We start from the raw sequence: 26103 nt of genomic DNA, 5'->3' as shown, positions 1-26103 counted from the left end.
AATATTTTTAAAATTTTAAACAGTTGGAAATGCTAACTACCCTGATTTGATCATTGCACCTTGTATACATGAGTCAAATTATTATACCACACCTCATAAATATGTACTATTAAAATAATAATATATAAATGAATAATTGTAAAAAAATCATATCCACAGATATGAAGAAAATTCTAACTGAAAATTATCCAGTGCAGAGTTATCTCTAAAATATTTTTCCAATAGATATTATATGAGACATTGTTATTTTATTTAATGCCTGCAATATAAATGTCAATATAACGGTAAGACTCCAGCAAAAATTCGGGATTTCACTTAACCCATTTAGCTTAAACCCTACTTGAGTCATGCCAAAGCCAGAATTACATAAATTGATGGAGTTCTATTAAAATGTTAAACAAAGAGTAATAACTTCGAAGAAACCTGTAGATTTCTATAACTTCCTGTCTATTTATACAAATATCAATTATTCACAAAATTCTTTCTACCTATTGTAAGTAGTCTCGAAACTGTGTTAAATGCTACTGGGGTTTTTAATATCCAAAGGAATTGAAGAGACGAATTACATACTCTTGTCATTTACAGTTATTAGCCAGAGACCTCATATTTATGTATTTTGTAGTAAAAAATTTAATAGAAGTATCATTAAAATATTCAATAGAAATACTTTTATTTACTTTATAATTTATAACCAATAGATATTTATTTCTCATTCTTCTATAGGCTGTAAAAAGGACATACTTTTAATGTCACATCTATGCAAGGTATGTTATCACATATATCTACCTACAAGTATTGCAAACTTGATTTTTTTTCTATTTTTTTTTCCAGTTTTTTATATACTAAAGCTTTAGTTAGTTTTATTAACTATAAAACTTGATCAAGTGCATAGTTGTTCTTATTGAAAAGAAGCCATAATTCCTTTGAATTTTACATTGTATTATGTAAGATTTTCTCAAAACAGGAAACCTTCACCCATCAGCAGTCCCCACCAGAAGTAAGGAAAAAGAAAATAAACCTAAGCTTAGGATAAGCCCCACGTGAAGGTTAGATAAAGAAGGCAAAGATAATGAAGTTTGCCTACCAGATCTCTGAAATTAGAGAAATGTTTTGAGCCAGCACTCAGTCACATTTCCAACATAAATAGTACAGTTTGTTCTGTTAGACACTGAAACATGAGCTGTCAGCAAACCTAAAATAGACTGTGAAGCTCTGAACTGTATCAAACCATATGACAGAAACCACCTATTTCAAGACAAAAAGGGTGGATGAAGGGGAGAGGGGACTTATATTAAACTCAAGAAAATATTAAAACCCACTTACCAGGTCAACTTAAAATCAGCAATATCTCAAAACCACAGTTAAGTGTTTTTCAATTGAGAAATGACGAAAATCTCAGTTTTGCTTTTTTTTTTTTTTTCTGATCAGCAGAAAAGAATGAAATGCTGGAATTTTATAAATTTTACAAAACCTCTTCTTTTCAAAATGCAATCCTACAGCCCTGTTCCAATTCTTCAAATCTAAATTGTATAAGCAGTAATCCAATCTCCATAATGACACCGCATTGGCCTCACCCTTGCTTCCTGAGCCAACCACTGTCTTTCCTCTGCTAAATTTGCTGTTCTGCAACCTTTTCTGATTACACCATACCTACACAGTTGTTTCACTTTCTTTTTCTACAATATCCTCTTCCACTCTCAACTAATCTTTTTTCTTTTTTCCCTGAATCACTTAAACTAATATACATAGAAAAAAACTTTGCTAAATTAACCATAAAGATTGTATCATCATCTAATTGGGTCAAATTAGCTAAATAAAATAAGTGAGACTAGAATGTAAATAAAGTGACTACAAAAGAAACCTAGTTTTAAGTGTAAGTTCTGCCATCTATGATGTGAACCTTGGATAATCAATTGGTATCTACAGATTTCATTAAAGTCTTCACTTTGGAAATGAGGGTGGTAGTATTTTAATGAATTTGATGAAAGAACAGAATCCTCTAAGGATATTAACAATATGTATTGAGTGTTGCTTTCTAATTCCATGCTTTATCAGTTTGACCTACCCCCACACCCCGCTATGGCCCTGAAGGATTGAATTATGATTATCACTATTTTTAATAAAGTTTTATATTGGTTCTTTTTAGTTACATTTTTAAGTAACCAGTAGAATACATTTTAACATAATTATACAATTACAGAATATAACTTATCCTAATTCATACTCCAGTACCTCTTTTTCCCTTACCCTCTTCCCACCCGCTGCCTCTACTGATTGATCTGCCGGTTACCCATAATTATTTTTTAATTAATTTCTTGTCAATATGTATCATGGTGAGATTCACTGTGGTATATTCATATATGTAAAGGAAAGTTATATCATATTCACTCCACTGTCTTTCCTTTTCCTATTACCCTCTCTTCCCTTCATTTCCCTTCATTCACTGAACTTCTACTCCAACCCCTTATTGTGGGTTAGCTTCCATATATCAGGGAAAACATTTAACCTTTATTTTGGGGGGATTGGCTTATTTCACTTAGCATGATAGTTTCTAGCTCCATCTATTTATTGGCAAATGACATAAAGTCATTCTCTTTATGATTGAGTCATACTCCATTATGTATATATGCCACATTTTCTTTATCCATTCATCTGTTGAAGGGCATCTAGGTTGGCTCCATAGCTTAACAATTGTGAATTGAGCTGCTATAGACATTGATGTGGCTGTGTCACTGTAATATGCTAATATTGACTCCTTTGGACATATATTGAGGAATGGGATAACCCTGTCAAATGGGATTATCACTATTTTTGAAATGAGAAAACAGAGACATTAAAAAAAGCAGGCCACATGATTTGTTCATTGTCAAATTGTAGAAAATATTGGACTGAAATTCAAGACAAAGTAGTCTAACTCTTCAGTGAGCTCTTCCTATAGTCTCGCTTGTTATGAAAATCAGACAAAGTATCGTTGGTGAACGTATTTTGGAATATATAGAGTTCTGTTTAGTTAATAATATTTTTAGAAGACTGTGGAAGTGGTAAGGGTTCTTCATACATTTCTTGCTTTTCAAGTGTTAACTCAAATGGAATTATTTCTTTCTGGTAGTTTTCAACTATAACTTCACAGTCACAGACAGATGGACAATTGTTCACAATAGTTGGTGTGTCTCCCTGCAGGTGAAATATACACCTGTTTGAATTTGAGGAAGTCCAGGTAATTTGCTTTTGCAATGAAATGCAAGAAAAAAAATAATGTTTACTTAGGGGCCTCCTAAATTGTTAAAATATATGTCAAAATAAAAATTTTGTTGCCATTGCAAAGGGACTAATAAGAATTCCCTTGCTGATCTTAGATGAAAACGAAAAACAAACTTAGTATTTGAAGCCACTGAAAAATTTTGAGTTTTTCTTACTACAGCATAGCCTTTTGACTGATACATCCACTAGATTCCTGTAAGCTTTTTAATTCATAAAATATTCTATACATTTCTTTTTTCATGGGATATGAAAATTTAAGGAAAGAATAAATCATAGAATCAGAAAATGTTAACAATCAAAGACACTATTGAAATAATTACTTCAGTATTTTCCAGACTTTCATTTTTACGTAACCAGTGAAATTTCTGAGAATTATATAAAAAATTCTTCAATATAAAATTAATATATTGTTGTCCTACTTGTTTATTTTTAAATTTACTTTCATAATTTGTACTTTTTGGTCACATAGAACCACTTATCTAATTAAAATTTTATTTTATTGATGTGATTTAAGAATGATACAAGTGACATATAGTATAACAAAAAACAATTTAAAGAGTAATAAAACCTTTTTGCATGGTAAATAGCTAAACCAAATAATAATGCCAGCATACTTATTTATTACGGCACTCCCTATTTATTACCAAAATTCAAGATTACTTAAATTTACACTACAAAAATTATTCAAAAACAAGTGATGAAGAGGTGAAGAATATATCTGCAATATATAACAAGAAATAACAAGAATACAAGAATTCCAGATTCTCAATAGGAAGAAGACAAATCTAAAAACAAAAATGGCAGAAAAAGGAATAAGGAATCTTAAGTGAAAACCCAAGTTGCCAAATGTATAAAAGAGGCCCAATTTTTCTGATAATGTGGGAAGTACAAATTAAAATAAAAAATAATTTTGGGCTGGGGTTGTGGCTCAACAGTAAGATGCTCACCTAGCACATCCAAGGTCCTGGGTTCGATTCTCAGTACCACATAAAAATAAATAGATAAAATGAAGGTATTTTTAAAAAATTTAAAAATTTTAATTCAATAGAAAGGCAAAAGTTAGATGCTTCATAACAACAATTTCAGATTAGTATATGATAAATATGCGATGATATACTACAACACCAGTAGAGAGACCACTGAGTGGTACCTTTGTAAGGAACCAACTTTAATAATATTTTAATAATATTATTAAAGTGGCACCTTTGTAAGAAACCAACTGTAATAATAATTTTAAATAAAATTAAATAATAATATTTTCATAATATTGAAGTTATAATAATTAAAGAGCAAACATGTGATATTACTACAGTTAACATATTCTGGTCTATTTTGACCTTATAAAGACTCACTTTCTGAGCCCAGATGTACACAATAGTCAAAAGAATATTTTCTCTATATTTCCATTTGATTAGGTTAATTAAATGCTATTCAAATCTATTGTTTTAACAACTCTTGAGGTTGGTATGTTAAATATCTCCCAATTTAATTGTGAGCTACTATTTATTACTATTTTTTAGCCTTATCTATTTTAAACATGGATTATAAGGTGAGTTATAATTTGAATAGATAATATACAGAGTCAAATATTTTATTATTAAAGAATAACTATTTTTATCTTTTGTGCTTACTTGGCCTTAAAGCTAATATTTTCAATACCAACAAAGATATACTAGCTTTTATTTTGTTAGACTATTCATAGATTATTTTGTTCTGTTTTTTTAACTTTATTTCTTTTTCTATCCCTACTTTTAATATCATGTGTGAAAATGCTTTTCTTTAACAGAAACATTTAGTCCATTTACACTGAAAGTAATTAATACATTTGTGTTTGAATCCACTTAATATCAAATTTATTCTTCTTTTTATACCCTTTTCTTCTTTCATAATATTTTTATAAATCTCTTTTTACCCTTCATCATAGTGGAAATTATGTACTTTGTTTCTATTTTTTCAACGAAAGTAACACCATAGAGATTTTTAAAGTCCAAAGAAAACTCTTAGATCCTTTGCCAAAGTCAATAATAAAAAAAAAAAGATAGTAGTTCAATGAAACAAAATAGAGAACTCAAAAATAGATCCACATAAATATAGCCATCTGATCTTTGACAAAAGAACAAAGGAAATACAGTGGGAAAAGATAAACTTTCCAATAAATGGTGCTAGAACAAGTGGACATCCAAATTGAAAAAAACATAATGAGACAGACTTTACCCCTTTCACAAAAAATAACTCAAAATGGACCACACTGTAAGTATAAAAGGCAAAACCATGAAATACTTAGAAAATAACAGAGGAGAAAATCTGGGTAGGCTTGGATGTGGTCATCACTTTTTAAATACAACACCAAAGACATAATTCATGAAAAAATAATTAATCACCTGGACTTAATTAAAATTCAGAACCATTCTGTTAAAGATGTTATCAAGATACAAGCCACAGACTATGAGAAAATGTGTGCAAATGACATTTGATAAAGGACTGTTATCCAAAGTGTACAAAGAACCCTTGAAACTCAGCAATGAGAAATGGACAATCCAATTAAATACTGGGCAAAATATTTTAACAGATATTTTGTGAAAAAGATATGTTGATTGTAAGTTAAGCATATGAAAATATATTTGATATCATATTTCATTGAGAGTTGCAAATTAAAACAAGAAACTACTACACATTTATTAGAATGCTGAAAATCCAAAATTTTGACAGCAACCATTTGCTTGTATCAGTGTAAAATGTTAGAACTGAAACTAAACATTCTCTCACCATGTAATCCAAAAAACATGATACTTTGGTATCTACCAACACAAGCCAAAACTTATGCTCACACAAAACCCACAAACCAATGTCTATGACATCTTTATTTATAAGTGCCCAGACTAGGAAGCAGCAATATGCCCTTCAGAAGGTGAATGGATAAACTGAGGGATGTATGTATGCTTATGTGTGTATATATAATTTTTTAGCACTAAGAAGAAATGAGCTGAAAAGTTATAAAGGAAATGTAGATGCATGATACCAAATGAATAAAATTTTTTTAAATGCATCCTGTATGATTACAAATATATGACATTCCTTGAAAACAAAAGTGCAAACAAAGTAAGAATATCAGTGATCACCAGAGGTTAAGGGTAGGAGAGGGATGAATAGGTGGAATATGGATGAATTATAAAGTAGTGAAACCATTCTATATACTTTAAAAGTGAATACATATCATAGTTCATTTGTCAAAATATAAAATGTTCAATAACAATCATTCACCATAATGCAAACTTTTGGTGATAAATGTATGTCAATGTATTTTCATCAATTGTAGTAATGTTCCACTCTGGTGCAGTTTAGTGGGGGTGGAATTGTGGGGTTAAGTTGAGGATATATTGAAACTCTGTACTATACATTCATGTTTGCTATGAATCTAAAAGTGTCCATAAAAGTAAAATCTATTAAAAATTTTAAAAGGACATCAAGCCCTATTTTCTAGAACTTCTGAGATTAAATTAATGATCTTGGGATGGGTTGAGTATCTTAGATTATTCACAATGGACCTAAATGCTATGACATGTATCCTAATAGAGGGAAGAAGAGAGAGATTTGACATACAGAAAACTAAAGATGCAGAGACTGGAGTGATGTGGTCCCAACTCATGGAATTCCAGCAGCCACCCAAAACTGGAAGAAATAAGATTGAACTTTGCTTGGAGCCTCTGAAAGGAGCATTGCCTCACTGACTCCCTGATTTGGACTTCTGGCATCTTTAACTGTAACAGAATATATTCCTGGTGTTTTAAGCCACTAAGAGAATGTTTATTTGTTACAGCATCCATAGGAAATGAATTTAAGTATGTTTTTTGTGTTTATCAGTGTTTTTAATATATTTTCTTGGGTGAAGTATGGTGAGGGCAGATACAGATCAAGAGAAAGAAACTGGAGTTTAAGAGCTTGTTATGCTCATGGATCCTAGGGAGAAACAATATACCATACAAAACTCCTCAGGGGAAGTACTAGGATGGAACACAAAAATATCAGGCAGAAGTATAGAGGGAAATATGGGCAAGCACTTTCATTATGGTTTCTATAGGACAGAATGGGAAAGCAAGGGGTAGGGAGTGGTTAGGACTAGCTCCTTTGAATAATTTTATTGACCTTTAGGTAATGGGAGTTGAACCTAATTGTTTGGTACCTAGAACCTGGGAAATCAGACTGCCACACAGAGTGAGAATTCTATAAGGGAGGTACTTGGTCTTTGAACTTCATCAGTTGTTCTACAAGGGAAACTTACCTAAATGCTGAATCAATGTGACACTTATTTTAAAAAAATTATATTGTAGTAGTATTATCATTTATATGGCTGTGATGTATACTGTTTTATGAACTTCTCATCATTTGTTTATCTGTTTACATGTTGATGGACATTTGGGTTGTTTTTATCTTTGGCTCTCATAAATGAAGCTACAATAAAAAAGCAAGAAAAAGACTTTTCAGAGAATTATATTTTGTATCTCTTCTTAATATCTAGAAATAAAATTGTGGGTATTCATTTTAAGTGTATACACTTATAAAGATTATGAAACTCTTTGCCAACATGATAGCAAATACTCCCATTAGTAATTTAAGACATTCAGTTGCTACACATCATTCACATTACATTGCCTTTTTTGTTGTTTATTTTTGTTTTGTTTTTTGGGGTTTTAATTTTGTCATTCTATTGCAAAATGATTATCTTATTTAGCCTTTAATTTTTATTTTCTTAAGAACCAGTAAGGTTGACAATCTTCCTCCCCTAAATGTTTTATACTTTTCATTGTATGGGTCTTATTTGTCATATATGTTATCCATTATTTTATGTTTTATATCCTTCCATAAAGTATTTTCTTTAAAAAATCACTTTCCAAATGATGCTACTACATATAGAATTTATCTTCTATCTTTGATAAATTCATTCATTAGTTCTAAGAATTACATTTTTAAGATGCAGGGGATTAGCAAGAATAGTGGAATGTGATGGACATCATTATCCAAAGTACATGTATGAAGACACAAATTCGGTGTCAACCTACTTTATATACAAACAGAAACATGAAAAATTGTGGTATATATGTATAATAATAATTGTAATGCAAAAAAGCACATGTATAAAGATATGAATTGGCGTGAACATACTTTATATACAAAGATATGAAAAATTGTGTTCTATATGTGTAATAAGAATTGTAATGCATTCTGCTGTCGTGTATTTAAAAAAATAAAATCAATGAAAAAAAGAGATGCTGTAGGATTTTCTGCATAAATAATCATGGCATTTGAGAACAAAACATTTTCATTTTTTTCTTTCTTTTATATCTATGCCTTTTCTTGCCTTATTGCATTGGCTAGAACTTCCAACAAACTATTGAATAGTTTACATCCTGACTTTGTTCTTGATCTCAAAAAGGAAACTAATAGGGTTGAGTTGTGTATCCTTCAAAAATTCACAGGTTAGAGTCCTAATGCCCGACTCCTCAGAATGTGACCTTATTTAGAGAAAGGGTCTTTACAGAGGTGATCCAGTTAGACTTAGGTTACTAGAATAGTCCCTAATTAAAGATGACTATTGTCCTTGTAAAAAGGGTAAACTTGGCACAAAGATACTATACATGAGGAAAGATAATGTAAAACCACATAGGTAGAGGAAGGTCATCTATAAGTCATGGAGAAGAACATATGAAGGATCCTTCCTACTTTGGCATTAGAAAGAAGCAACAGTGCTGTCGCATTAACTTTAGACTTTCTAACTTCCAACAACAAATTTCTGTCATTGAAGCCACATAGTGTGTGTGTGTGTGTGTTTATGTTAGCCCTATTAAACTAATATAGAAACATTCAATTTTTTTACCATTAAGAATGACATTAACTATAAAATTTTTACAAATACCTTTATCAAGTTGAGACTATTTTCTTCTCAAATTGTCATTTGCAATGAATATTTAAAGAATTTTGTTGAATACTTTTTTCATCTCCTTTAATGTAAAATAGTAAATTAGATCATATTGATTTTTGTTGTTGTTGTTTTTTTTTTTTTTTTTTTTTGGTTACCAGGGATTTCACTCAGGGGCACTCGACCACTGAGCCATATCTCCAGCCCTATTTTGTATTTTAATTAGAGACAGAATCTCACTGAGTTGCTTACTGCCTCACTTTTGCTGAGGCTGGCTTTGAACTTGTGGTCCTCCTGTCTCAGCCTTTCAAGTTGCTGGGATTATAGGCATGAGATTAATTGTTTGTTGAATATTAAAAAAATCATTCCTAGGGCTGGAGTTGTAGCTCAGTGATAAAGTGCTTGCCTAGCATGTGCAAGGCACTGGCTTTGATTCTCAGCACTGCATATAAATAAATAAAATAAAGGTCCATGAACAACTAAAAAAATATTTAAAAATTTCCTTGATAGAATAAGTTCCATGTGGTAATGATCTATTATCTTATTTTCCATATTAGAAAGTTTATTTTCTTAAGGATTTTGCATCTATGTTCATGAAGTATGTGGCTTTAACGTTTCTTTTCTTACAAGACTTGTTAGGTGTTAATGTCCTCAAAAAAATAGCTACTTACAGTAGAATAGCATGATTAAAACTGACACATACACATATACACACACATACAATAAGATACATGTGAGAATGGCATGATTAAAACTAAAAAGACTGACTAGGTCAAGTGTTGTAATTTGATAAGATATATCAGATTTTGATGTATTATAAGGTCATTATTTATCTCCATTTTTTTCTAATTTCTCTTGATTTCCTTTTGAAGGCAAAGATGACTTAGAAGTATGTTAATAAATTTGCAAATGTTAGGGACATTTCATAGATATCTGTTATATATTTCAATTTAATGATGATGTTTTCAGTATAAACCTCTTCTTTCGAAAGTTATCATTTCTTTCACTGATACCAGAAGTGAAATTATACATTATACATATACAACCTTCAAGTAGGTTGAGGCAATGCAGGAATATTCGAGGAAAGATAATGTAAAACCACATAGGAAGAGGCATTACAAGAGTCCCACTTAATACAAATAACTAGAAAGACCAACAATCTTTTACAAAATAAGGTTTCTTGTCAGTTAAATATACAGTTTTAATTTTATAGCTTAACAACAAAGGGTCATACACTGAAATCAACACATATACCTAGTATTTCAGTCTAAGTTTTTCATCATACACAGCTGAAATCAATAATAAGGTATGGCCTAACAAATGCTAGGGGGACTTTTTTAAAAGTAGTTTTTACAGGTATTACACAACTTCTTGCACACTGAAGTCATCATACATACAGGGCAAAGTAAGAGCTTTTATATTTGCATTTCTTCTTCATTTAACTTTTAAAACACTACTATAATTGAATATTAAAACAATAGGAAGTAGTGAGATATTATGATTGTATTCCTTCACGCATTCACTACTGCATATAATATGCCTGCAGTGAGTGTTATTCACTAGCCCCATTAAGAACTTTGACATTGAACACCACCTCTGGGATGATGTTCATCATCATCATATGCTTCTCCATTATAATGGTGCCATCATTCCTGATTTGGATCAAAGTCCGCCAGTTCTACTTGATCTGTTTCATCAGTCTCTTCTAATTCCTTCCTCTCAGGTAGGAGTTTTTCTAGCAAAGAGAGTTTGTTAGGAGAGAGAAAGCCATTTTTAGGAAAGTTTACCTTAAACTCGATGATTAGGCGACCCTTTTCACATGGTCTACAATAAATTGGCATACCTTCATTTAGCACATATTTTATATCACCATGATTGACAATCTGACTTGGATGAGAGGTGATGATCTAACACATCTGATCTAACACAATGATAATATCTCCTGGTTCCAATCCTGGCTTCTGATCTCCTTCATCATGGAATGTTATCTTCTGTCCATCTTTCATGCCTTTGTCAATATGAACTTCCAGGATCATCTTCTCTCGAACTATCTTCCTTCCATTGCAGCTTTTACATCTATCTTTAGGACTGATTCGTTCCCCATGGCCCTGGCACTCCACACACACAGACTGAATTTGCTGAACCATTCCAGGTCCTATCTGATGAATTATTATTTGCATTCCAGTACTTCAGCAGTTGGAACAGCACTCTAATGCTCCTTCTTACCACCTCAGCCTTGACATTTGTCACAAATCACATTATTTTGTAGAGCCAGTTTTCTTGTTGCATCATTATATAAGTCTTCTAATGTTACTGAGAGATGGTGCACAACATTTTTACCTCTCCTTTCTCTCTGCATCCTTCCTCCTCCTCCAAAAAGCATATCAAAGATGTCCATGGGGGAGCCAAAACCACCACCTGCTCTAACCTCCTTAATTGCCTGTTCTCCTCCTTTGTCATATAATTCCCTTTTCTTGGCATCAGAGAGAACTTCATAAGCTTGAGAAATCTGTTTAAACTTTTCTCCTTCATTTGGATTCTTATCAGGGTGGTACTTCAAGGCCAGTTTTCTCTAAGCTTTTTAAAATTCTTCCTGGGTGACATTGGGTTTGATCCCCAAAACATCATAGTAAGTGGTTTCTTTCACCATTTTCTACAGCCCATGAGCGTGCTGGGGGCATTGTGGAGGAGTGGGAAGGAGCACTTAACTGTGTACAGCCCAGGCAGCTGCTGCTCCTCCGCCTCTCACTGAACATTCTGGAAAGTTCCCTCTTCTGGAATTTTAACAGTTTCAGATCTCACATTCGGTCTTTAATCCATTTCGAATTAATTTTTGTGTGTGGTGTAAGGTCCAACTCATTCTTTTTGCACGTGGCTACTCTATTTTCCAAGTGCTATTTGTTGAAGACAAATGTTTAGTCTAGGAATTTCTGTTAATAATCACTTGGCCATATGTGCAGGGGTTTATTTCTGTGCTTTCTGTTCTGTTCTTTTGGCCTGTATATTTCTCTTCATATCCAGTAGCACATGCCTAAACTATTTTTTTTTTCTGTGTTGTATACTTAAAATCAGGCAGTGTTGGGGCTGAGTGGTAGATTGCCTGGCAGGTGTGAGGCACTGCGTTCAATCCTCAGCACCACATAAAAGTAAATAAATAAGTAAAGGTATGTGTCCATCTACAACTAAAAATACTAAAAAAAAAAGTCAGGCAGTGTAAGCCCTCTAATTTAGTTCCTCTTGAAGATAGTTTTGGCTGTCCATGACTCTTTGAGATTCCACAGAATTTTGAGACATTCTTGCTACTTCTGTATAAATGTTATTGGGATTTTCATAAAGATTGAATTGAATTTAGATCATTATAGTAGTATGAATATTTTAACAATTTTATATCTTCCAATTCGTGAACACAGGATGCATTTCCATTTATTTGTTGTATTCCTTTCATTTTGCTTAGCAATATGTTTAATGTATATTTTTTCATCTGCTTAAGTTTATTCCTAAGTATTTTCTTCTCTTTGATGTCAAAATAAATAGATTTCTTATATTTCTTTTATTGTTTGGTTATTGCTGCAACTGAATTTGCTGATATTTCATCCAGCAGCTTTGCCAAATTCACTTATTATTTCTAATAAGAACAGGTTTTATGTGTATAAAACATTAAGAGTTTTCTATGGACAAGATCATGCTGTCTGTAAGCAGAAATTGTTTAAATTCTTCCCCTTTTCAATTTGAATGTTTTTATTTCTTTTTCTTGTCTAACTGATATGGCTAGAAGTTCCAATTATATGTTGAAAAATAGTGGTTAGAGGGGGCATCTTTGTTTTCTTCCTAATCTTAGAAAAAAAATCCAGCCTTTCCCATTGAGTATGATATTAACTACAGGCATTTCATATATGAAATTTAATATATCAAGAAACTTTCTCTTCCTTTCTTGATGAGTATTTTTATTATAAAAATAAGTTGAATTTTATCAAATGCTTTTTCTGCATTATCATATTATTTTGTTCTTCATTCTGTTAATGTGGTATATCACATTCATTGATTTATATATGATGAATTATTCCAAATTTCATGTATAAATATCGGTGGCCATAATGTATGGTCCTTTAAATGTGCTCTTCAATTTAGTTTGCTATTATTTTGTTAAAGATTTAGATATCAACATTCACCAGATATATTGTTCTATAATTTTGTTGTGCTGGGTATTTTGGTATTAGGGTAACGTTGGCCTCACAGAATGAGTTTGGATGTGTCTCCTCCTGTTCCTTTCTTTGGAAGAATTAGAGCGAAAAAATGATGTTAATTCCTTTTTAAGTGTTCAGTAAAATTCTGCAGGGAATGCTGTGATCCTGGGCTTTGTTTTGTGGGGAGGTATTTGTTATTGCTTCAATAACCTCACTTGTTATAGGTGTATTTAGATTTTTATTTCTTCTTGATTTCTTCTTGGTAGATCATACTTTTGTACGAATTTCTCCGTTTCTTCTGGGTCAACCAATTTGTCAGCATACAATTCTCAAAGGAATGTTATGAGTCCTTTTATTCCTATAACTTCAGTTGTAATGTCTCCTTTGTAATTTCTAAGTTAGACATTCAAAACTTCTTTTTTGTTAGTCTAGCTAAGTACTTGTCAACTTTGTTGATCATTAAAAAAAATCTTGATTTCATTGATTTTTATATTGCTAGTATTTACTCATACTCTTATTTTCCTTTTGTTTCCTGGTTTTGTATTTAGTTTGTTCTTCTTTTAAGATATAAATTTAGGTTCTTGATTTGCTATCTTTCTTCTTTTTGATACAGGTGTTTACCACTATGAACTCCTCTCTCAGAACTGCTTTGCTGCATCCCATAAATTGTTATGGTTTTCTTTCCAAATATTTTATAATTTCCCTGGTCATTTCCTCTTTGACTCATTGGTCGTTTAAGAATGCATCATTAATTTCCAGATATTTGTGGAGTTTCTTGTTTCTCTTCTGATATGATTTTTTGCTTATATTCCATTATGGGGTCAGAAAAGATGCTTTGTACATTTTAAATCTTCCTAAATTTGTTAAGACTGATTTCATGATCTAATGTGGCTATCTGGGAGAGTATACCATTGTTGCTTGAGAAGAATGTATGTTCTGTTGTTGGATGAACTATTCTATATAGGCCTGGTAGATCTGATTTTTCTAGTGTGTTGTTCAAGTTCTGTTTCCTCATGAATACTGTTTTTCAATCCATTGCTGGAAAATGGAATATTGAAGTCTCCTGCCATTATTTTTTTCTTATATTTCCCATGAGTACTATCAATGTCTGCTAAATACATTTATTTAGGTGCTCTGATATTAGGTGCATATTAAACCATTTATCTTCTGTTTAAATTGATCCTTTCATCATCATACAATGTTCTTCTCTGTCTTGTGACAATTTTTGTCCTAAAATCTATTTTGTGTAAGTATGGTCATCTGTGCTATCTTTAGGTTCTAATATAACTGAAATATCTTTTTATACCTTCTCATTTTTAACTTTAGATATGAAGTTAGTTGCTAATAGGCAACATATCATTGTATCTTATTTTTTATCCATTTAGCCTAAGTATTTTTGCTGGTGCATGCAACCCATTTTCATTTCAATAAATTACTGATTTTTTTTTTTTTTTGGTCTTATAGGATTTTTGTTCCTCTTTTCCTCTCTTTGTGTTTCACTGATTTTTTTTTTTTTTTTTGGCAGTGGCATGTTTTATTTCTTATTTGCCAGTTTGCATATTACAATGGTTACCATTGCACTTATAATAATCTAAGGGCTTGGGGTGTCATGAGGACCTGGGTTATATTCCCAGTACTACAAATACTAAATAAAAATAAGTAAAGATATAACAATCTATTTTTAACTGATAAAAATTAATTTCATTTGTATATAAAACACTATTTGGTTTATACCATCTTTCATGCTTTAAAGAATGTTATACCAGATTTATAAGTGATTTGTTCACTTACATTATAATACCAAAGGCTTCTGTATTCTGTATGTGTATCTTTACCAGGGATTTTACATTTTTGTGTGATTTTGCATTATTTGTTCTTTTTCATTTCAACTTATCAGACTCTTTAATATTTCTTGTAGAGCATAACTAGTTGTGATGAACTTTCTTATCTCGTTTATATAGGAGAGTCTGAATTTTTCATTCATTTTTGAAAGACAGCTTTGTTAGATATATTATTCTTGGTGTGACAATATTTTTCTTATGGGTACATTGAATTTATAATCCCACTATCATCCAGCCTGTGAGGTTTCTGCTAAAATAAATCTAGTGGTAATATAACAGCTCCCTTTTACATGGGAATTTTATTTTGATGTTAAGATTCTATTTTGACAGTTTGTTTATAATGTGTCTCAGTATAGGTTCTTTATATGTATACTTTTGGAGTTCTTTGAGCTTCTTGAATTTGAATGCCCATCTCTTTTCTGATATTTGGGATATTTTCACTTATTAGTTCTTTAAATAGGTTTTCTGTCACATACCTTCCCACTGGAGTTCCATAATATGAATGCTGTTCCATTTAATGGTATACCGTAAGTCCTTTCAAGTCTCTTCTTGTCTGGTAAGGTCTGCTATTGAGTCCGTCTCGAGTTTTAGTACTTATTGTGTTCTGCAGCTACATAATATCTGTTTGGCTCCCTCTCATAATTCCTCTCTCTTCTGTTGGTATTCTTGTTTTGTCCATGCATCATTTTTGTTTTATTTAATTTACTATTAACCAAGTTCTCTTAATTCATTGTGCATCTTATGACAGTAATTTTTAATTCTTTGTCTATTTATCCAATTTTTAGTGTTTGGTTCATGGAAATTTAATTAGTTCCTTTAAATGTGTCTTGATCACCTGTTTCTTTGTATAATTTCCTTTTCTCCATTTTGTTTTCCTTCTTTTATTTGTCATTTCATTAATCAGCTGACACACCCATATTTTACAATTTAGTTTCACAGAGATTTCATAGTCTGGCTACAGTGTCTCTCAAACCATAGTTGTGAGTATGAGTCCCTCCTGAGCTTTTGCATGTAATCTCCTTGAAGTTTTCTCCTTTTCTTCTTGATGTTGCCTTAAATCATGGACCTTGTGAGCCATCTACAGTCTACCCCAGGATTTGCAGACTCAACTGTGTTTCCTCTAAGTCTAATTATTCAATACCCTCCACCTGGTAATTTGTTCTGTCATTCAGTGGATACAGACAAGACAGAAAAAAGTCCTTTAGGCAGCCTCCTCCAATTCAGTTGGCTGTATGTTCTACTGGTTTTCCTTCCTATAGAGAAACAGGAAGTTGCAGGATTCCTCCTAAATAAGCCTCCCACATGGATTGGAAGAGTGGTATGGTTCTGGTGAATGGACAGAATACTGAATTTCCTATACAGCTTTTATGCAATTGGTTTTGTGCTTGTTTGAGACTCAGACCTTTTAACCAGTTTCTAGGTATCTCCCATAAGTATTTTGTTGATTTTCTGTATGGACCATGTGAGGGCCTAGGACTTAGCTATTTTGCCATCTTGCTGATGTCATTTTTCTATTTGGTTCTTTTTTACTGTTTCAACTTCTTAGCTGAGATTTACTGTGTTGAGACATTATCATCATATTTCATTTGATTCTTCAGACAATGTTTATTTTAATTCTTAGAACATATTCATCATCTTTATCTGGACCCAGTTGGAGCTAGTTAACAATTGTTAGTATGTCATATTTGTTTATTTGAACATCTGTATTTGGGAGGAGAACACAAAGTTCTAGGAGTATTCAAGTCTGCTTTGGGTTTACTTTCTAATGATCTCTTTTAATCCTATTGGAATACAACAATTTTCTTGAGAATGTTTGCAAACCTTATCTCAGACTTTGGTTCTCTTATTCCCAGGATCTTCCTACTAAATCAAATTTATGGCTGTTTCACAACTCCCCCCAACTGGGATCATAATACTGCACTAACAAGGCTGTTTTCTAAATGTTTCCTAAAGCATCTGCTACATTTATGGGTATAGTCACCATAAGTTTATAGTCTTCACATCAAAACAGTTTCACTGTGTGAGGCAGAAGGGCTGCAGGTTAACCTGGAGAGCAGTTCTAGACAAGAGATCCAAACTGTATCTGTTCTTTTATGTTATGGCAGCATTGTATTGATAATATTTCTCAATTTATTGCCTTTATTCAAATTTCATTGAATTGGGTATTAAAATCTTATCCATGCCATAATTCCTTAATAGTCAATATAAAAATAATTAAAATCTGTCTTACATAAAGAGATTTAAAAGCAAAAAGTAAAAACGTCTAACATCTGATTACATAATATTTATCTTGTCTAGTGTTATGGCTTTTAGAGAAAAGTTAATCAATTCACACTACATTGTCAAAGTGTTCCTGCACATTAAAAAAACTTGACAAATCCAAGTTGTCTAGACAAATCTAAATCTTGCTGTTACATATACCACGATGCTTTTAATACATCTCTGTAGGCTTTACATTTTGTGTATTAAAATCTAACTTATGCCATGATTCTTAATGAATCAGTATTAAACATACAAAATTTAAAAATTTTACAATGTTAAGAGATTTGCTTAACAGCAAAAGGAGATATGTCTAAATTCTGATTACACTAGTAATGATCAGTATTTAATCAATAATACTATAAATTCACAGTAACTTAAAGAAGCTTAATGTCACTGTTTCAATTAAGTCTTGCCCCATTTATACTGTGATTATATTTACCAATTATATTTTAGGGCAGTGATTATGAAGCTCATAAGGATTACTTCTATGTTTTTCTTATCACTTAACTACTCACCTCTTTTAAAAGTAAAACACCTCTATCTGAGGTAAGATCTGTCAGTTCTGTTTCAAGATAGGATAATTTAGGAATGCAAGGCCAAAGATATTGAACACTTACAAAGCTTAGGTTGGCACAAAGTGCTCTCAAAAGCCTTATCTGTGGGCTGGGGATGTGGCTCAAGCGGTAATGCGCTCTCCTGGCATGCGCAGAATGCTGGGTTCGACCCTCAGCACCACGTGAAAATATGTTGTGACTGCCGAAAACTAAAAAATAAATATTAAAAAATTCTCTCTCTTAAAAAAAAAAAAAAGCCGTATCTGTTTTGAGGCACTGGATCAACAGTAAGAAATTTGATTCTTTGTTAAATCCTTTCCTTAGTATTAGACAAACTTTATGTTTGCTGAATCTAAAGGGGGATGTAAGGCTGCCCATCTCTTAGGAATGGCATGAAGATTTTATGTATGAAGGTACTTTGTAAAATATGTCACAAACACAAATACATACATTTTAATATAGAGGTCACCTCATATGTATCTGGAGTAGTAACAGACGCTTTTTATATCTGTGGGCATGTATTTGCTTCCTAAACAATACTGCTGGGTTGGTTTAATTATACCCAAATTATAAATGTGAAAGCCAAGAGTCAGAAAGGTGAGATAACTTATTGAACTCAAGAATTAGTTTTTAAATTACAATTCTGCCTCCAGAGATAGTAAAATGTTCCTTTCTACACAGAGATAGAGTAATGCACTATTAAACACTTTAAATATTGGTTGGTGGGTTTATGGAAATAAAAATCAATGAATACCATCTCCTTTAGCAAAGCTAAAGACATTGTTTACATTTGAAACTGATCATAAATTAAATTAAAAAACCCTTGAACTCATTCACTTGAAAAAAGAAATTCTTTCATAGTTTTAAAGGTGAAAATAGCATGTTTAATATTAAATAATAGCATATTTCATGCCAAAGATAACAAAGTGGATCAGAGCTTAAATTTTAACAGAAGTTCTATCCTACTTATATCAAGCAGTGATAAAGGGGCAGGACTTCTTTTCATCAAATGCAGTTTTATTTTTTCTATAGAGTGAAATTCTTTGTGCAATGTATACAGATCCACAAGTTTTAGATACAGTGAATAGCAATAACCACAATCAGAATGTTTCTATTATGCCACCAAATTCTCTTGACCCTCTGTAGTCATTCAGCTTACTCATTCACATCTGACTTTTGGCAACCAGTTATTTTCTCTGTCATACAAGTTACCTTTACAAAATTTCATGAAAATGTTGTCACAGTATGTAACTTTTTTGACTCTGGCTTCTTAGCACGATGTATTTAAGATAAAGTCATATTGTTTCACATAGCAGTCATCAGTACTTTATACAGATGTACTACAATAGTTGAAAAATACCTGGGTTTCCATTGTGAAAGATGAATAGATGAATAAAAGCACTGCACTCACATATACATTTTTGTGTGAGCAGCTTTTCTTGGATACTTCTCTAATTGAGTCACATTGATGTTTAACTTTATAAGAAATTGCCCCTCAAAGTGTTTTGCAATGTGGCTATCTATCCATTTTGCATGACTACAAGCTTAGTTATAGTTGTACTACATTCTTGATAATTCTTGCTATTATTAGAATTTTTCAGGCTATTCTAAGTGTGTTGGTGTTATTGTAGCTATATTTTACATTCGTTTATAGTCGAATGATGTTGAGTAATGTTTCACATAATTATTTGCCATTTGTAAATCGTGGGCGAAGTGCCTGTTCAAATTAATTGCCCATTTTTTAAAAATACCTTTATTTATTTTTATGTGGTGCCAAGGATTGAATCCAGTGCCTCACACTTGCTAGGCAAGCACTCAACCACTGAGCCACAGTTCCAGCCCATTGACCATTTTGAGGATGTGTGTGAGATATCTTATTAGTTTTGAGATTTCTTTTTATATTCTGGATATAATCTTCATCAAATACATGGTTTGTAAAAATTTTCTCCCAGGCCCTGACTTTTTAAAAAAACGTTATATGTGTGTTTATATATATAAACACACACACACACACACATATATATATATATATATACTTGTAGATGGATACAATACCTTTACTTTCTATTTATTCATATATGATGCTGAGGATCAAACCCAGCGCCTCACAACCCCAGTCTCTAAGCTCTGGCTTTTTAAAATTTTATTGTCTTTTGAAAAGCAAACTATTTTTATTTGATGAAATCCTCTGTATCTTTTGTCATTTAAAAATAACTGATCCAATATTTGGTGTTGTATGTAAGAATTCCTTGCTGAACTATGGTCACAGGGACTTCAGAGTTTACATTTTACATTTAGGTCTATGATCCATAGACCTAAAGTGAGAGAAATGTGTTGAGGTCTTCCTTATTATTTCATACAGGTGTCAGATTTTTCTCTTAAATATTGAAAAGAACTATCTTTTCTCCACTGAATTGGTTTCTCCCTTTGTCAAAATTTAATTGGCCGTGTGTGAGCCCATTGCTGATCTTTTGTTTCAATGATTTATGTGTCTTTTATTTTGTCAATACCACACTATCTTGAGTATCTTTAAAATAAGTTTTGGATTTGTAATATAAGCCATCCGGTTTTGTCTGTGTTTTCAAACCTGGTGGTTCTGCTAGTTCTGTTGCTTTAAACCAAACAAATCTGAGTTAACCTGGCAACATCAACAAAATATTCTGCAGGGATTTTTTTAAAGAGAATGAACCAAGTGGGGGAAGAGTGGACATCTTAACAAATCTTCTTACCCAGCTAGGGTATACATCTTTCCATAAAAAATTGGCAAAGATTTTCCAACATTCAGGCCTAGCACATATTTCAGTGATATACACCCAATTCTTTCTTAGATTTGGCATCATGAGAAGTAATATTGAAAAGGAAATTAAATTTCTGGTTGTTTATTGAAAATATACAGTACAATTGATTTTTCACATACACCTTAACTCACTTATTGTTTGTAGGAGCCATTTTGCTAATTTTTAGGTATTTGCTACATCCAAATCATGCCATCTCTAAGAACAACTTTATTTCATTCTTAATTTTTATACTTTCTTCTTTTTTCATTTCACTGGCCATACTGCTAGTGAGAGGCTGAACAGGAATCTAGAGTTTGTACCTCCTTTCCTTCTTTACAACTTTAGGAGAAAGACTTTCATTATTCAATATTTCACCATCAAAATGAAGATAGGTTCTATAGACACTGGTAGTTTAAGGGTCTGTATCATTCCTGGTTTCCTGAGTTTTTGTTATAAGTAGATATTTAATCTTGTCAAATACCATCTCTTCTTCACTAATTAAGATGATCACATGCTTTTTCTTTATTGTTATACTTGATTACAATGATTTTCAAAGGCTCAAATAGTCAGTATTTCCCAAAATAAATCACACTTGACAAAATGATTTTTTTCATATTCATGAAAAGTAGTAATTTATAGTTTTCTTGAATGGTCTTATATGCTGGATTAGTACTGTACTTTCTTCCTTTATTGTTTGGCAGAATTCACCAGTGAAACAATATGGGAAAACTATTGAGTTTTCCTTATGTGAAAACTTATCTACTAAGTAAATTTCTTAAACATATATAGGATTCAGATAACCTACTTTTTAAATAGGCAGCAGTTTGTGATCTTCATGAAATTGTTCTTTTCATCAAATTTGTGGAGATAAATTGTTCAAAATATTCCATTTGTACCTTCTTAGAATTTGGGGATTTAATGATAGCCCTCATCAATGATAACCTTTTACTCTCGACATTTGTCATTCATCTTTTCTTGGTAGCCTGGCAATAACTATTTCAATTTCTCTGGTCATTTACTGGAATTAGCTATTATTTGCACAATTTATTTCTCTTTCTGTTTCATGCTTAAGTTTACTGATTCAAGTTTCGTTTTAATTATTTTTTTTCCTTCTACTTGCTCTGGGGGTTTAATTTAGTCTTCCATTTTTAGTTTCTTAAAAAGAAAAACTGAGCTGGACGTGGTAGCACATGCCTGTAATCCAAGCAGCTCAGGAGGCTGAAGCACAGGATCACAAGTTCAAAGCCGGCCTCAGCAAAAGCGAGGTACTAAGAAAAACTCAGTGAGACCCTGCCTCTATAAATAAAATACAAAATAGGACTGGGGATGTGCCTTACAGTGAGTGCCCCTGAGTTCAATGCCTGCAACCAAAAAAAAAAAAAAAAAAAAAAAGAAAAGAAAAATTAAATCAACTTGTGATTTTCTTTTTAAATACTCCTTTAGTTATAGCTCACAAATTTTGATATTGTATTTTTATTTTTACTCAGTTATTCAAATATTTCCTAATTTCTCTTGAATAGTCCATTTAAACCCATGTTATTAGCAATGTACTTTTTTTCTATTATTGATGTCTAGTTTAAATCAGCTACGGTTACAGAATTCACTCTATGATTTCTTAAGGTCTTAATTTTTAAAATGTTTTATTGAACAGGATCATGTGTCTTAATGTGGTATATAATTTGGTTCCAGGGGCAGGGAAGGGAGAAAAATCTTACTCTGTATCCATATGGACACATAAACAGATATACAGTATAGTGTGGCTTTAAAATACTGCAGAAGGTGATTAGGATTGAAAAAAAAATCTAAAACATGTTCCCTGGGCGCAAAGCCAATATAGGGGAAAAAATGGTTGAGAAACACTGGTTTATAGGCATTTGATTATTTTATTTTTGTTTAAGTTGTGAAACACTAATATACAGAAAGGCTATTAAAAAAAAAAAAAAAGAGGCCCCATTTCCCATGACTCAGATTTAATGGAAGTTGATATTTTGCCAAAAATTTCTTTAAGTAATATAATAGACATGTACAGACACACACACATCTTTAAATAACATAATACACATATACATACACACACACACACACACACACACACACACACACACACACACAGTTGTCCACAAACCATAGAATTTTTTTCATCTTTTCCTTCCACAGAAGAAACTATTACCTCACACAGTTGGTACTATGAATTCCATGAACGTTTTTGTAATGTTTACTTATGTTCCCAAGAAAAATGTAAAGCAGTATTTTGTATACCAATCTTTCTAAGCTCTGAAAAGTTTCATACAATTGCTCATATTTTCTTCTTGAATTTTTAGATTTTTCAAAGATTTCAGCACATAAGGACCATAAGTGCTCCCTCATAATTTTAAAAAGATACAATTATTTTAGAATTGTTCTTTTAGAGTCAAATACCCCTTTTCTCATTTTTAATTGATACGTTTTAAAAATAGATATAATTGCCTCTCAGGTCTTTGTATATTAATCATTAATATTTTAAATTTCTGTCAATATCCTATCACTTTCCATGTTGCTTTAAAGCTTATAAATTGTCTTGCTCCCTGTACCCTCATGACTTTCATGTGAATACTGTACCTCTCTACTTTGCATGAAATCTCAGGGTAGGATATACAGTAAAGTACTTGAAGTGGAAATTCTCTATTTCCCTTAAGAACCATCAGTTCTACCTTTTGTGTTACTGACACATATGATTGGCTCTCATTTCTTCTGAATAATCCCAATGAAGTTACCATTTTTATATGTATTAGTAAAGACAATTGATGTAATGTATATGTTATTCTTACAGATGAGACATGAAGAACTTTCTACTACAAAGGGAAGTGGAATAAAGATAAAATAACTACTATCACCATTAAGCAAAATACCATTTGAGTGTTAAATGCTTCATAGGTACTGACTTCTTCCCTTTCCTTCTTTGAAAGAATATTTTGGACTTGATTCTGAAGGAGTCTCATTTGCACAACAGTATTTTCTAAATAGAATCTAAAACAGCAACTTGAAAACTATTGCCCTTTGGTGATTTACCTAATAAGGATTGATTATGCTGTTTCTGTTCATGTTATCAATACAAAAGGCACAATCATGAATAGGACTGGGTGAAGGGTATTTGTGCCATTCTGAGAGAAACTGCCTCCTTATATATTATACCCTTGGTGTCACATTCACCTCACACTAGTCCAGCCTTGGATGGAGGCACAAATGGAAAACCATAAGAATAAATTTTACATATCTTACATTGCAGTAATACTTTTGTTTTCAGCTGCCTAATACCTAGTTTCCCACTTGATTTTGTAGTACGATGCTTCTTCCTTTAGATGAAATTTCCTTTAGATAAAATTTCACTTTTCACCCTCAGCTGTAATGTATTTGACCTATACACTGCCAGTTACATGCCAAATCCTCTAGTAAGAAGAAAAAGAAACAGGGAACTAAATAGGCTCAAATTATATTATCAGTACTTTCTCAATACCATGATAACTCCTTTTTTGGACTCAGGAATGACCAGGAACTATCATTAGATTACTGACAGGATTATGGTTAACACATCTAGGTCTATTTCTATCCAGAAGGGGAAAAAAAGTTTCTGAACAATTTCTAGAAATCTTTCAAATTCGACACTTGGGCCATATGCTCTATTTATGAAGTGAGAATAGGTAGGGTATATTTGTATGATACTTAAATCCTCAATATTTAAGTTCCTAAATTTGTTAAATAGCATCATCCTCCAAGTGAGGCAAGAAACCAGTGGAAGTGTTGGGCATCTAAGTGATAATTAAAATGGAAGAATGACTGAGGTTTTATAACACTTAAGAATATTCACACAACTCAGAAATGAGATGAGCTGATACTATAGTATGGCAGTTTCAGCTTGTCCTCCAAGGGTATAAACGTTGGCAGCTTGTTCCTCAGTGTGGCAGTTTTGAAATGGAGAAAACTGTAAAAGTGGAACCTTGTACCAGCCTAGTAACCCTAATGACTGGGGTCATTAGGGACATCACCCTCAGCCAAGATTTAATAGTTCTTGTGGGAACCCAGTTAATTCCCAAGAAAGGGGTTCCTGCAAAAGAGCAAGACTAGCCCCTTCCCACTCTCTTGATTTTCCTGTTTCACTATGTGATCTCTTCTCACCATGCACTCCTGCCTCTGTGATGCCATACACCTTGGAACCCTGAGAGTTAAAAGGTCAGTGGCATATTCTTGGACCTTCAGAATTGTAAGCTTAATACATTTTTCCTTCCAAAATTATTGTATCAGAAATGTTAAAGAAATTAATACAGCTGAAAACCACTACCATGAGAGCTAACATAATACTTGAATAGCATATATCAGACTTGTATTCAGTATTTATGTTCACCAAATTGTCTTTACAACCTTAAAGTAGATACTATTATCCCCATGGAAAATGAGGAAAAAAAGTCAAGTTAGGCTAAAAGTCAAGTCATAGATATAAGATTTCAATTTAAAACCCATCCTCATAAAACCATTATATCTCAGTAAAGTCAAATAGTTTATTATTTAATTCCCTGTCAGTATTGCAGGATAGGGACTCAAGAGTTTTAAAGTTTTTAAATTATTGTTTCTTACATATTTGACATTTATATGCTCTAAGGATAATTTACTCCTTGGCTCTTGTCATAATTCTTGACAATTTCAAAATCCACTTACATAATACTTTCAAACTTTTCTTATTAATTTCTTAAATTCATCTCTTTCCATTATTTGGCCTCATCCTATTCCCATCTTCACATCCTAGAACTTCAGTCATTAATCACTGCACTGATATTTTCAATTTTAGTCACCCTGTTCTTATTTCAAACAACCAAATTTCTAGTTCCTACTACTAGTAAGAAAATTTAACACATCTACAACTATACTGCAATTTACAATTGGCTATACCATTTTCTACCACATCTCAACTTTCTCTTACTTTACTCCTTAACCAGAATACTTTCATTGTGACTCATTATAATCAATCTCTTGAATATCAATACTTTTGCTTTCCTCCAAATTTGTCATATTTACCTTTAAAAATCTCAATTTTCATCAAATTCAACTCTGAGCCTATGCATAGAGATGGCACCCATGTGGAAATTAACTGGAGAAAAACTCAAAACATGTTGACTAATCTCACTTAAATTAACAACCAGAAACTTTAAAGACACTTAAGTATTTTATGTACTACCTAGCCAGTCATCCCAAGAGTATATTTATCCTTCCATTTTCCTTGTTATTTTAACCACCTTCTTCCTTTCCTCAATTATTCATGACTCTGTCTCTGTTCTCTAT

The 26103-nt window shown here is 32.1% G+C and overlaps 2 protein-coding genes and 1 pseudogene across 3 annotated transcripts in view; all 3 read right to left on the bottom strand.

The window, feature by feature from the left end:
- Positions 1-26103, bottom strand: part of LOC114098916 (pancreatic alpha-amylase) — a 49392-nt gene that overhangs the window by 15101 nt on the left and 8188 nt on the right. The window contains exon 1 of one of the 2 annotated variants that reach the window (XM_071618100.1): positions 1324-1579. The exons of the other annotated variant lie outside the window; for it this stretch is intronic. The gene's annotated coding sequence lies outside the window, so the exon portion shown is untranslated. Of the gene's footprint in view, positions 1-1323; positions 1580-26103 lie in introns of those variants that run through there. 2 annotated transcript variants of the gene reach the window in all.
- On the bottom strand, positions 10744-11825 carry LOC114083973 (dnaJ homolog subfamily A member 1-like; annotated as a pseudogene).
- The window catches only part of Rnpc3 (RNA binding region (RNP1, RRM) containing 3), a 36541-nt gene continuing 31317 nt past the window's right edge, over positions 20880-26103 (bottom strand). Inside the window, exon 16 of the transcript XR_011708891.1 lies at positions 20880-22154. The gene's annotated coding sequence lies outside the window, so the exon portion shown is untranslated. The remainder of the gene's footprint in view (positions 22155-26103) is intronic.

Source organism: Marmota flaviventris, chromosome 10 (genome assembly GCF_047511675.1).
Source record: "Marmota flaviventris isolate mMarFla1 chromosome 10, mMarFla1.hap1, whole genome shotgun sequence".
Classification (NCBI taxonomy): Eukaryota; Metazoa; Chordata; class Mammalia; order Rodentia; family Sciuridae; genus Marmota; species Marmota flaviventris.
The sequence above is the reverse complement of the archived record's forward strand: the minus strand, read 5'-3'. Positions and strand labels throughout refer to the sequence as shown.